General features: G+C 51.9%; 3 non-coding genes across 3 annotated transcripts; 2 read left to right on the plus strand and 1 right to left on the minus strand.

Moving 5' to 3' along the window:
- Positions 1-1,714: 1,714 nt before the first annotated feature.
- On the plus strand, positions 1,715-1,786 carry TRNAP-AGG. The gene has a single exon. It is a non-coding gene; the product is annotated as a tRNA-Pro (tRNA).
- A 3,718-nt stretch (positions 1,787-5,504) lies between these two features.
- TRNAP-UGG lies at positions 5,505-5,576 on the plus strand. Its single transcript has one exon. It is a non-coding gene; the product is annotated as a tRNA-Pro (tRNA).
- Positions 5,577-10,320: 4,744 nt separating this feature from the next.
- Positions 10,321-10,393, minus strand: TRNAK-CUU. The gene has a single exon. It is a non-coding gene; the product is annotated as a tRNA-Lys (tRNA).
- Between the last annotated feature and the right edge of the window lie 1,483 nt (positions 10,394-11,876).

The following is an 11,876-nucleotide window of genomic DNA, read 5'->3' on the forward strand; positions in this document are numbered from 1 at the left end:
GACATGACAAAATAATAATAATTTATAAATTATCAAGGGTTCGTGAGGGAGGAGGGGCGGGGAGGGAGGGGCAAAAATGAGCAGTTGATACCAAGGGCTCAAGCAGAAAGCAAATGTTTTGAGAGTGGTGATGGCAACAAATGTACAAAAGTCCTTGACGCAATGGATGGATGGATGGATGGATTGTGGTAAAAGTTCTATGGGCCCCGAATTAAAAAAAAAAAGTTATAGTCTCGGAAATCCACAGGGGCATTTTACCCTGTCCTATAGGGTCACTATAAGTTACAATCAGAAGTTCAATGGTAGTGAGTGGGGGTGGGGGTGGGAGATCGGGGTCACGTGTTGGGTTGATCAGTTCCTGGAAGCCACAGCTGCTTTACGGAGAGAGACTACTCCTGGGGAGAGTTTCCCGTCTCGGAAACCCACAGGGATACTTTTCCAACGCACTTAGGGGAGTTGTGAGTTGGAATCAGCACGATGGTAGTGCGTTTGGAGATTTGGGGTTTTAGTGAGACACATTTTCACCTTTCCAGTGAAGGCGGGACTCCCAGAAGGTTGCAGATTCCAGCTGCCAGCCGCTGTCGGGGGTGGACATGCTGTGCGGGGAGCCTCTGGTAGCCGGGACCCGGCCATCTGGCCACGGTCTGGAAAAAGGTTAAACCCGAGGGCGGGACATACACCCATAGAATAAGAAACCAGGCTTATTATGTGCCGGCTGGTTGGAAGCCCAAGGAGGATTGATCTTGGTGGGTTCTGGAGTCAAGACGAGCCCTAGTCTGGATCCCAGGAAATGCACCTCCCCTGCGGGGAGCCGCAGGGGAGGAAAGGTCTGGCGTCACAGGGCAAGGGGACGGTGCGTCCTCACCGACCGGCTTCTTGGTGATCGGAGGGCATTGGCCGGCCACATGGAAGGACAGAACAGCTGTCGGTGTCCTGGATCTGACCGGCAGGGCGCGTTCTCAGTGGCCCCCTGCCCTGATGGCAGGCTCTGCTGTGTCCGCTGGGCACCTGATGGGGGAAGGGCATCACAGACCCGCTTCCGATACTAGGAATTTGGGGGCTGGACCCTCTCCCTCCAGGGGGACAGCTACGGTCTCCAAGCCTACCCTGCGCATCCGGAGGAATGCCTGGTGCTGCCCGCCTGGTTCACGCCTCGGCCCGGGACTCTAGTCTCAGCTCCGTGGGGTTGAGTCCCTACGTGGGTAGCTCGTTTGTTAGTTTTGGCCTCACAGGGCGCGGGGTGCAGGGTGCAGGGTGCAGGGGTAGAGGGGTAGGGGTGCTGGGCTCACAGAAACGGACGTGGTGGGAAGGCGGCGAGATCCGTCACACTTTGGGGGAGGCCTTTCGTGTAGGCTATTCGCCGCCGGGGATTTGGAAGTTCATCTGCGGGCCGGGCCGGGAGCTCCCCGAGTTTGCGTCCCCAGGGAGCTGGCGAATGTCTGTGAATGAACAGAAGGGCCGGCTTACGTGGCGCCGAGGGCACTGATGCCGCCCGCGGTCGGCCTTCCTGGACCGGCCTGAGGCTGTCTGCGCGCGCAGTGAAGGGGCGGGCCGGGACCCGGGCGCAGGGGCTCCCCCTGTTTGGGCGTCTCGGAGACTTGGGGCTCCTTCGGGCATCCCTGTTCCTCCCGAGTCTCCTCCCTCGGGCGCTGGCCCCACCCGTCTCTCCAAGTTCAGCCATTCTCAAGGACCTACCGGGAGTAACATAAAGAGTGGCTCGTTGGTCTAGGGGTATGATTCTCGCTTAGGGTGCGAGAGGTCCCGGGTTCAAATCCCGGACGAGCCCTTTGGTTTTCTCACCCAACTCACTTTAAAGGTTCTGTTTGGTGATCTCAGTTTTAGAACTTTGGTCACCCTGCAGTTAAATATCAAATTATAATATATAACATTTTAATATAAAAACATTCATTTTATTAAACTATAAACATGTAATGTTTGTCTACTGTACACGTATGACTATAATAAATGATATACATGTATGTTATATATATAATGACAATCTTCTAAAAGGACTGAGCTCCTTTTTAAAAGTCACCTGTTTGAGACCAGAGGGTTGTTCACCTGACTTTCGAACAAAGGTGAAACACTGAGCAGGAGGCGGGCAGGGCGACTAGAGGAGTGGAAAGCAACCGCTGGAGCTTGGATAAGCAGGAAGGTGACGTCAGGATGCTGTTGGTGCTGGGGCAGGCAGAGCAGGGTCACGCGGAGCGATCTGACCCCTCCACCTGTGGTCTTGCTTCAAGTCATATGCATTTCAGCAAGGAGTCCTGACAGAGGCCCGGGCTCCCACAGCATGCTCCTTTATGACACACGTGACAACTGAGCAGGACGCGCAGGGGCCTGGTTCAAAATGAGACCCGACCAGTGGAGTCAACTTCTAGGTGGTCCTCTGCAACAGGGACAGCGGGTGGCCTGGTTGGCTGGGTGTTGAAGAGGTGAAAGCTGTACCAAGAACCCATGTCTATTTATACTCCGAACAATGCCATCCTCAGATGACTCCACCAGCCACCAGAAACCACCCGCAGCTCTTATGTGCCTGGCTAGCTCAGGTGGGCTTTGTATTTTACTGTCTTAAGATGGCCCTACTATGTCGTAGTGGGTGTGCCTACCTATATAGGATAGGCATGGGAGGCATGCCCGAGGAGAGAGCAGCAGGATCAATGGTCCTGGGGAGACCTAGGAGGTGAGGGTGGTGGGGGGAGAGGGCAGTGAACAGGGGAACAACTGGGGTGTTGGAGTCAATAACAAGGAGGAGATAGGGATCCAGGGGTGTGTGTGTCAGAGCAACAGCAAACTAGCTAAGAGGAGGTACCAAGAGGCGGAAATAAGGGGAAAGTGAGACTGGGGCAGGAAGAAGGTAAAAGGAAACAGAGGCAGGACCGAGGATGCAAAGCAGTGGATAGAGGTATAAACATAGTGATGCACATATGCAAATCCATTAATCCACAAAAATAGAGGTATTGGCCCATGTACATATATCTATACAGCAATAAACTGAGGTAGGGGATGGACTTAGGGCCTCTGCTCATACCCTCCCTCAATACAAGAACACTTTGTTTTAACAAATTGGCAGTCTGAGATGTTCACCCTCCGGACACAATCATTGAAGACAAAATGGGTGCATAGGCAAATGTGGTGAAGAAGGCGGATGGTGCCCAGCTATTAAAAGATATAGCATTTGGGGTCTTGAAGGCTTGAAGTTACACAAGCCGCCATTTAGCAGGGAAGCAACAATCCACATGGAAGAAACACACCGCTGGTGTGATCATGAGGAGTTATTGGTACTGGGTAATAGGCATCAGCAGACACATAAAAAACAAAAACATATTGTTGAGAATGAGGGGTGCTGGAGCAGAGACCCAAAGCCTATCTGTAGACAATGGAACAATCTCCCCACAGAGGGACCACAGGGAAGGGATGAGTCACCAGGGTACAGTAAAGCATCAATAAAACACATTGTATTCCTCTGGTTCCTTGAGGCTTCCTCACCCCCCACTACCATGACCCCAGTGCTGCTTCTCAATTCAGACTAGACTGGAACATGTACACCGGTATAGATAAGCGATAGGAGCTCATGACACGAAGAATCCAGGAACAGGAGTGGGAACAGTGATACCAGAAGGGTAGGGGGAGGAGGGAGAAAGGAAGGGAGAAAGGTGGAACTGATTGCAATGATAGACACATAACCTTACACCTCTCTACAGGGGGGAGAACAAGAGAAAACCTGGGGGAAGGGAGACAGTGGTCGGTGTGAGAGATGAAAATAATAACAATGTACAATCGATCAGGGGGGTATGAGGGTGGAGGGAAGAAGGAGGAGAAAAAAAAAGAAGCTGATCCCAAGGGCTCAATAGAAAGTAAATGTCTAGAAAAGAATGAAGGCAACCTATGTACAAACCTGCCTGATACAATCGATGTATGGATTGTGATAAGACTTGTACGAGCCCCCAATAAAATGATTTTTTTAAAAGAAAGGAAAAGTTATTACCACAAGAAAATATAAAAGATGACCCGATAAGGAAGCCTGGTGGCACAGAGGGCTACATGGAGGCTCGGAAGCCAAGGTCAGCATTTGGACCTGGCCAGCCTCTCAGTAAGGGAGGGAGCCTAGGCTCTCTGCTCCAGTAAATATCTGTGAATGGAGCAAGGGACTCGACATGGGTCAAATCTTCTCCATCATAGCCAATCGGGGCAAACCCTCAGAGAAGCTGGACTATAGGAAGACAAAGGCTGCACCAGGATTGGAGGGAGGCTGATTAACAGCCTGCGATGTGCAGATAACACAGCCTTGCTTGCTGAGAGTGAGGAGGACTCGAAGCACTTCCCAACGAAGATCCAGGATTGTAGCCTTCAGTGTGGATGACAACCCAACGAAAAGACGACCCAAATCCTCACCGCTGGGCCAGTAGGCAACATCATGCTAAACGGAGGAATTGTTGAAGTTGTCAAGGACTTCACCTTGCACGGATTCCCAATGAAGGCTCCTGGAAGCAGCCGTCAATAGATCCCACAACGCATGGCATTGGGTAAATAAATCTGCTGCACAAGACCTCTTTCAAGTGTTGAAAAGAAAGAATGCTACTTTATTTTTGTTTTGTTTTTTAAACCCAAACCATCGAATTTTCAATCACCACATATGCATGTGAAAGTTAAACATTGCGTAAGGACGACTGAAGAAGAATCGGTGCGTTTGAATGACGGGGCTAGGGAAGAATACGGAAAGTACCACGGACCACCAGCAGAACAAACAGATCTGTCTTGGAAAAAGTACAGCCTTAGAGGCCAAGCCGGTGAGACGTCTTCTCTCAGTATATTTTGGACACGTTGTCAAGAGAACAGCCCTTGGAAAAGGACAGCATGCTTGGTGAAGTAGAAGGACAATGAAAAAGAGGAAGGCCCTTAACGAGGTGGCTGTAACCTAGCGTCTGAAACCATGGGCTCGACCCTAATCGTGACGGCGAGGCTGGAGCAGGACGCGGCAGTGTTTCATCTTGTGCACACGGTTGGGAACCGACCTGAGGTCACCTAGCAGCAACACAACGACAAAGATTTGCAGCCTCAGAAACCCTCAGGGGCTGTTGTGTTCTAGAGAATTGCCAGGAGGCAGAATCGACTCGATGGCAGTGAGTTTTGGTGGCAAGAGAGTCACTTAATACACTCCCTTACAGAGCTGTTTCCGTCACTTACGTAGGAGAAGCACCCCGGGGGTGTGGCCTTCCCAAAGAGGGAGTGTTCCAGCGGCTCTGGCTTCAAGACCCAGCACGCAAGCCCTGCCCACCTCCTCCGGGAGGCAAGATGCCTTAGGGACAGAACTCCGGATAAACTGGCAAGGGACCGGGACAGTAACTCCGATTCTTGCACCTCAACGAGGGTTTGGAAACTGGACTCTTTCCGACTTCCGAGTGTCCCCTAAACTCGTCTGGACACCTGTCTGGACACCTGTCCCCTCCCTGCACCAGGATTGGCTCCGTTCCTGAAGGGATAAATAAGGCAGAAATTGATATGGCTCGTTGGTCTAGGGGTATGATTCTCGCTTTGGGTGCGAGAGGTCCCGGGTTCAAATCCCGGACGAGCCCAGTTTTCGTTCCCTCAGTGATGTAGTCCTTAAGGGTTAGGCTGTGGTGTACAAGAATGCGAGTCCCCAACTAGGCCTTACCTCTTTACTCCCTTGCAGTCGCAAACAGGAGCAGTTCTCCCCGGTCCTTTCCTCGTGGAGGGGGTTGAATTAAGACAAAGGTGCCCTCCTGGCACAGGAGGCACAGCACTGAGCAGCTAGCCCCACCAGCCGCTTCATGGGAGAAAAACTAGTCCTTCTTTCTTCTTTTTTTAAAAAAGTCATTTTATTGGAGGGTCATTCAACTCTTATCACAATCCATACATCCATCCATTGTGTAAAGCACATTAGTACATTCGTTACCCTCATCATTCTCAAAACGTTTGCTCTCCACTTAAGCCCCTGGGCAAGACTAGTCTCTCTGCTCCGGTAGAAATTTGCAGCCTCAGAAACTCACTGGGGCAGTTCTACTCTGTCCTATAGGGTCACTTTGAGCTGGAATCGACTCAATGGCAGTGAGTTTGGGGATATATATATATTTTTAAAGTGTTTTTTTTGAGTTTGGGGATATTTAATGAGACATTTTCACCTTTTCAGTGGAAGATGGGAAACCCGGAAGGTTTCCAGCCTCCAGCTGCCACAGCTGTGGCAATCCTGGGAGTTGGAGCTCCTGACTCCTGGGACTAGCTTTCCTGCTCTGGTAACGAGGCCAAAACATCGTCATCATCATCATCAACAACAACAACACACTCCAATCAGTTTCTGAGAGTCTTTTTGGGATTAAAAAACCCCTTCCCCCAAAGGAAATGCCACCTCCTCCCACAGAACCACTATTGGTTTTGGACTGCTGATCTTGCAGATTACAGCACAACATACAACCTCTATACCACCAGAGCTCCCAATAATGGAGTCACTGATCAGAAAGGTTAGGCAGTGCCAGTGGGATTTGAACCCACATCCCAAAGCTCTCAGCTGGGTTCCTAGGTTGTGAAGGCCATATATGATAAGCAAATAGGCTTTGTGGTAGTTACATAATTTCATGTCAACTTGAAGAAATATAAAAGTGTAGGGGTGGAGTTTAGCCGGTCAATCAGGTCCAGCCAGCTGGTGACTCCTTGTAGGCGTGGCCTTCTCAGAAGGAGGGCCTTGGGAACCTCCCCTCTCTCTCTGCCTACACCTTCCTGCTGGCTGATCCTGGATTGCTGCTAAAGTTACTGCCATTGGATCCACATGACTTTGCACCCACCAGGCTGTGATCTTCCTGCATTCTGTATCACTGCATGTGGCTGCGTGAGTCTGAAGAGGGACTTATGGACTAACATCAGACTTAGGGACTTGAGTTGGACTGGGCTGGGATGTTTTCCTGGATGTTTTCCTTCTTGATATAAAGTTCTCTCTTACACATATGTAAGTGTCACAGGATTTGTTTCTCTAGTCAGCCCGGCCTAACACAGGCGTATTCTGCATGGGCTGGTGCATGTCCAGGGCACATCATTCTTGTAGGGGTTCCTGAGGACTGCCTGCCACGTCTGGATGAGCCCTGCTTTTACTTCACACGTGGAGTTTTAGTGGAAAGAGAGGGAGGAGGTCACTTATCTTCCTTAGTGGGCACAAATGGGCGCCCTGCGGGCTGTCCTAGGAAATTCACCTCAGTCGTGGGGGGACGCAGGAGGCCAAAGGTCTGGCTTCAGAGGATGCAGGAGGAGTCCTTCCTCATCTGCTGATTCTTGGGGATCCGATAGCGCTGGCCACACTGAAGGGCCCCATAGCAGAGCGTAGCCTGAGCCTGACCCCAATCCCTGCATTCATGGATCCCTGCACCCACAGGCCGTTTCTGCAGCCCTTCCCACATCTTGGGTGGTGGGAGCAGCATTCTCAGCGAGGCACCTGGCGTGGGGAGGGTATCATTGACCAGCCCCTGATCCTGGGACTGTTGATGGCTGGCCCCACTTCCGCCAGGGCCGCAGCTGCGGCTGCTGGGCCTTCCATGCGCACGGGAGGGTATCGCTGGTACTGCCCGCCTGGCTCACTCTGGGGCCAGGACCTCCTAACCTCATTCTCCCGAGTTTGAGACCCCACGTGGGTAGTTCGTGCCTTGGTTTCGGCCTTGCTGGAAAAAAGAAGGAAGCGAGAGGCAGCAGTCGGCTCCGATAGGGGGGTGGGGGTGGGGGCAGGGCAGAGGGACTAGTCTTTGGACATTCATCTGCCTGCAGGGCCGGGAGCTTCCCCGGGGGCTTGTGTCCCCAGCGCGCTCTGGGCTGTGGCGGCGAGCCTGTGAAGTGGTCACAGGGCCGGCCTACGCGGCGCCGAGGCGCGCAGATGCCGCCCACGGTCCGCCTTCCTGGGACCTGGGGTTGTCCCAGCGGGTAGTGAAGGGGATGGGCTGGGGTCCAGAGGTGCATGTGGGGCTCCTTTGGGCGTTCCAGCTCTTTCCAGGCGTCAGGTCCCAACATTGAGGAGCTGACTCTTTTTTTTTTTTTTCCCTCCTGAAGAGGCCTTCCGCCACCCCCTCTACCCCGCCCCCTCAAGCTCATTTGTTGTTTAGCTACAGGATGGCTCCAGTGGGGTGGAGTTTGAAGAACTAGATCGGATACCGAAGAATACGGCGGATGCAGATGGACTGGTGTAGGCATCTCGGAAGCCTGACTTTCCCTCCTCCTCTGACAGCCGCGCCCCCGCCCCCTCCCCCCGTCAAATCAGGCGAAGTTCCGGGGAGCCAGACCTGCCGGGAGCGCGATCCAAGTTCTGAGACCAGCGAGAAGCCCAAGTCGCTTCGCTCCCTCACTCCTTCGATTTCAGCTGAAAAGCTATTTAAAATCCGAGCAGGGCTCATCTGCACTTTGCAGGTGGACCACCGGAACTCGCGCGGGATGATTCCCCACGGGGGTGCACCCAACTGACGCAGAAGTTAATTTCCTTACTCCACGGGCTCACCTTTCGGACCTTGGCCTCATTACCAGGACAAGCCAGCTCGTACCATCAGTCACAGGCTCCGTCCACCCACCACCAACAGCTGTGACAGCTGCAACCTGCCACTTTCTGGGTCTACCACCTTGCACTCAAAAGGTGAAAACGTATCCAAAAATCTCCAACCTGGATTCTGACTCACAAACGACACCTGCCCATTTCTGAGGTTGTGAAACTGGAACTGGCAAAAGAACAAACAGGGAGAAGTACCGTCCGAATGCTCCTTAGAAGCAAAGACTCGTGAGACTTCATCTTACATATTTGGACGTGTTGTCAGGAGAGCCCAGCCCCTGAAGGCCATCTTACTTGGTAAAATAGAGGACCAGAACCAAAGAGGAAGGCCCTCAAGGAGATGGATTGACATCGTGGCTGCAAAAATGGGCTCAAGCATAACAATTGTGAGGACGCCAGCACCCAGCAGTGTTTCCTTCAGTTATATATTGGGGCGCTATGAGTCGGAACAGTATTAATGGCACACAACAATAACAACAACACATCTTGCCAGCCTCAGCTTTCTTCCTGGAGCAGCTGGTGGTTCAAACTGCTGACCTTGTGGTTAGCAGCTCAGCGTGCAGCCTATTATGCTAGGAGGGAAGAAACTGGAACCTCTCTTGCCAAAAGCAAGAGTTTTGAGAATGATGAGGGCAACGAATGTACGAATGTGTTTTACACAATGGATGGATGGATGGATTGTGATAAGAGTTGTATGAGCCCCCAATAAAATGATAAAAAAAAAAAAAAGCAAGAGTCACATTCCTAGACCAGCAAGCCACACCAACAATTGCTTTTTTGCTGCCTGTCAGTCTTTGTGCTGGCAGGAGATAGGCACCCAGATAAGAATAAGGAGAGCTCTGAGGGATTCCAACTTCTTGGTCCTCTCTGCATGTGGTGCAAGAAGTGGAGTGCTGTCCCCATCCTGTGCCAGTGTCTCAGGGAGTTCTGTCCCCAGGGTACCTGTCTCCGGGAGGAGGTGGGGCAGGGCTTGCATGCTGGGTCTTGGAGCCAGAGCCCCTGGAACACTCCCTCCTTGGGAAGACCACCCCCACGGGGTGCTATCCCTGTGGGGTGACAGAGAGCTCTAGAGGGGCAGTGTGTAAATAGCCATCTTGTTACCAAGACTCAGTGCCCAGTGACCCTCAACAATGAGTTTCGGAGGCTGCACATCTTTACCAGAGCAGAAAGCCTTCTCATTCTTTCATAGAACAGATGGTGGATTTGAACATCAGACCTTGAGACTAGCAGCCCAACTCAAAACCCACTACAGTGAACCCTCGCCACTTCACTTCAACTTCCGCGGCTTCACTCTATCGCGGTTTTTGTGTAACAGCGCATGCTTGGTCATTACTGCCACCGGTTGGCTCATACTGTACACGCTTGATGCCATAAATAATATAACAAATAATAAATGATAATTGTAACGTCCAAAATGTTTTACTGTATTTTCCCTTTTTCGTTTAATAAATTGGGTAATACGAGTGTAATGGTGACTAAAGGGTGTTTTTTCATGTCCTCTATGCTCTAACTATGAAAATATTTGATTTACAAATAAGGAATCCTACTTCGCGGAATTTCATTTATCATGGTAGGGTCTAGAACCGATTAACCGCGATAAACGAGGGTTCACTGTATATCACTACACTGGCTCCTTCTTCACTACCCAAAAGCCACTATGGGGTTAAATCTAATTCAGAGGGACCGGGTAGTACAGAGTAGAACCTCCGTGGCAGGTTTCTGGACTATAAATCAGAAGCAGCAGAAAGTCTCAGTTTTCTCCCAGACGCTACTGCGTAAAAATGTAGCGCCCAACGTGGGGCTCGAACCCACGACCCTGAGATTAAGAGTCTCATGCTCTACCGACTGAGCTAGCCGGGCACCTGAGAGATACCTGAACACGGAGTCACTGGTGAGGTCACCTGAGTGTGGCATTGCCCAGGGGATTAATCCAATGTGGGTCCCACAGATGAATGGTGCAGCTTTAATCTCAACACCCAGGCAATCAGGTCACTAGCCCTGCCTACTGCAGACCAGAGAGGCTGTCTGACTCCAGACCAGAACCCTGTATCCAATATCTTGTTTCAATTGTTGTCACGGCCAGGCATGGGCAGAGCATGTGGCAGGAATCTGGGCCTCCCTCCTCTCTTTGTTGAAATGCAAACCGACTTGGAGTAAGAAGACAGCTGGGGGTCGGGGATGGGGGGGCACCTGCTTGTCCAAAGGCCGAGACACAGCCTGAGAGCAAGGAGCTGGTGCTCACAGTGCCCACAGCAACCTTAGTCCACCCTGTCCTCCACACACACAACCCCCCCAAAGCTGGCTTGTCCTTCTCCAGTCCTGGGGTCTGTGAGAGTCCCACGAGAAAGAGAGAGAGAGAGAGAGAGAGAGAGAGAGAGAGAGAGAGAGAGAGAGAGAGAGAGACCATGGGCTCGGGTTGGTTCTCCAGGTGATGGTCCAAGCTGCCCGAGGACCCAACCCCCAACAAGCCTCCACTACTCAGTCTCCCAGGTTTCAGGATCAATGCCTTCAAGGTCTTTCCTCATCCCCTGGGCCTACGATCTGGGCGCTATGGCTGAGGGGAATTGGATTTCCAGGACGGTCCTGTGCCCCAGGGAGGAGAAATTGCGTAGGTTGGGGTTGGGGTTGGTGGGGGGGTGGGGGTGGGATGACAACCGGTGGAGGGCGGGGATTACCTCACCTGTGTCATCTCCCCCAGAAGGAACGATTGGACCCTCGCGGAACCCTCCCGGGGTGCAGTGAGAGAGAGAGAGAGGCTTCCCGACACACCTGCTCTCAGGTCTGGGCCTCCCTCTCCTGCAGCCCCACCGTGAACTTGATTGGCTCTCCCTCCGTATTGCCCCTCTGTTTCCAGCATCCAGACTCCCTGCCTGCTTCCCTCCTCGGCTTTGTTAGGAAGTCATTGTGGCTGGTCCCTCCGCCTTTCCCCCTCCCTACCCCGCTCTCTTCCTCTGAGGTTCCCATGGGAGGGAGGGTGGGGAGGGAAGGTGAAGTAGGAGGCCCAGGAGGTTGACCCATGTCTACAGGGCTGAAAGGGAGCATAGCGAAACCAGGGAGCCGGTGGAGGAGCCTAGAACACCGGGATGGGGGTGTTGGTGTTGGTTTGGAAAGCTGACTGCCAGCGTTGGTGGTTTGACATATCACCCTCCCCCCACCCCACTCATTCACAGCACAAAATTCATTTTAAGAAAAAAAATCATCCCACAATGCTCAAATCAGACATTTACATTTCATTTTTAAGTTGTAAGCTTTTGTTTTGAGAGACTCATTGATGAATTTAGTTTTTTAAAAAAATTTGTTCTTTTTGCGTGTGTTGAGTTCATTTTGAATTATTTTTCAATTG

Source organism: Echinops telfairi, unplaced genomic scaffold, assembly GCF_000313985.2.
Source record: "Echinops telfairi isolate 266 unplaced genomic scaffold, ASM31398v2 ScPeMD7_5;HRSCAF=22, whole genome shotgun sequence".
Taxonomy (NCBI): domain Eukaryota; kingdom Metazoa; phylum Chordata; class Mammalia; order Afrosoricida; family Tenrecidae; genus Echinops; species Echinops telfairi.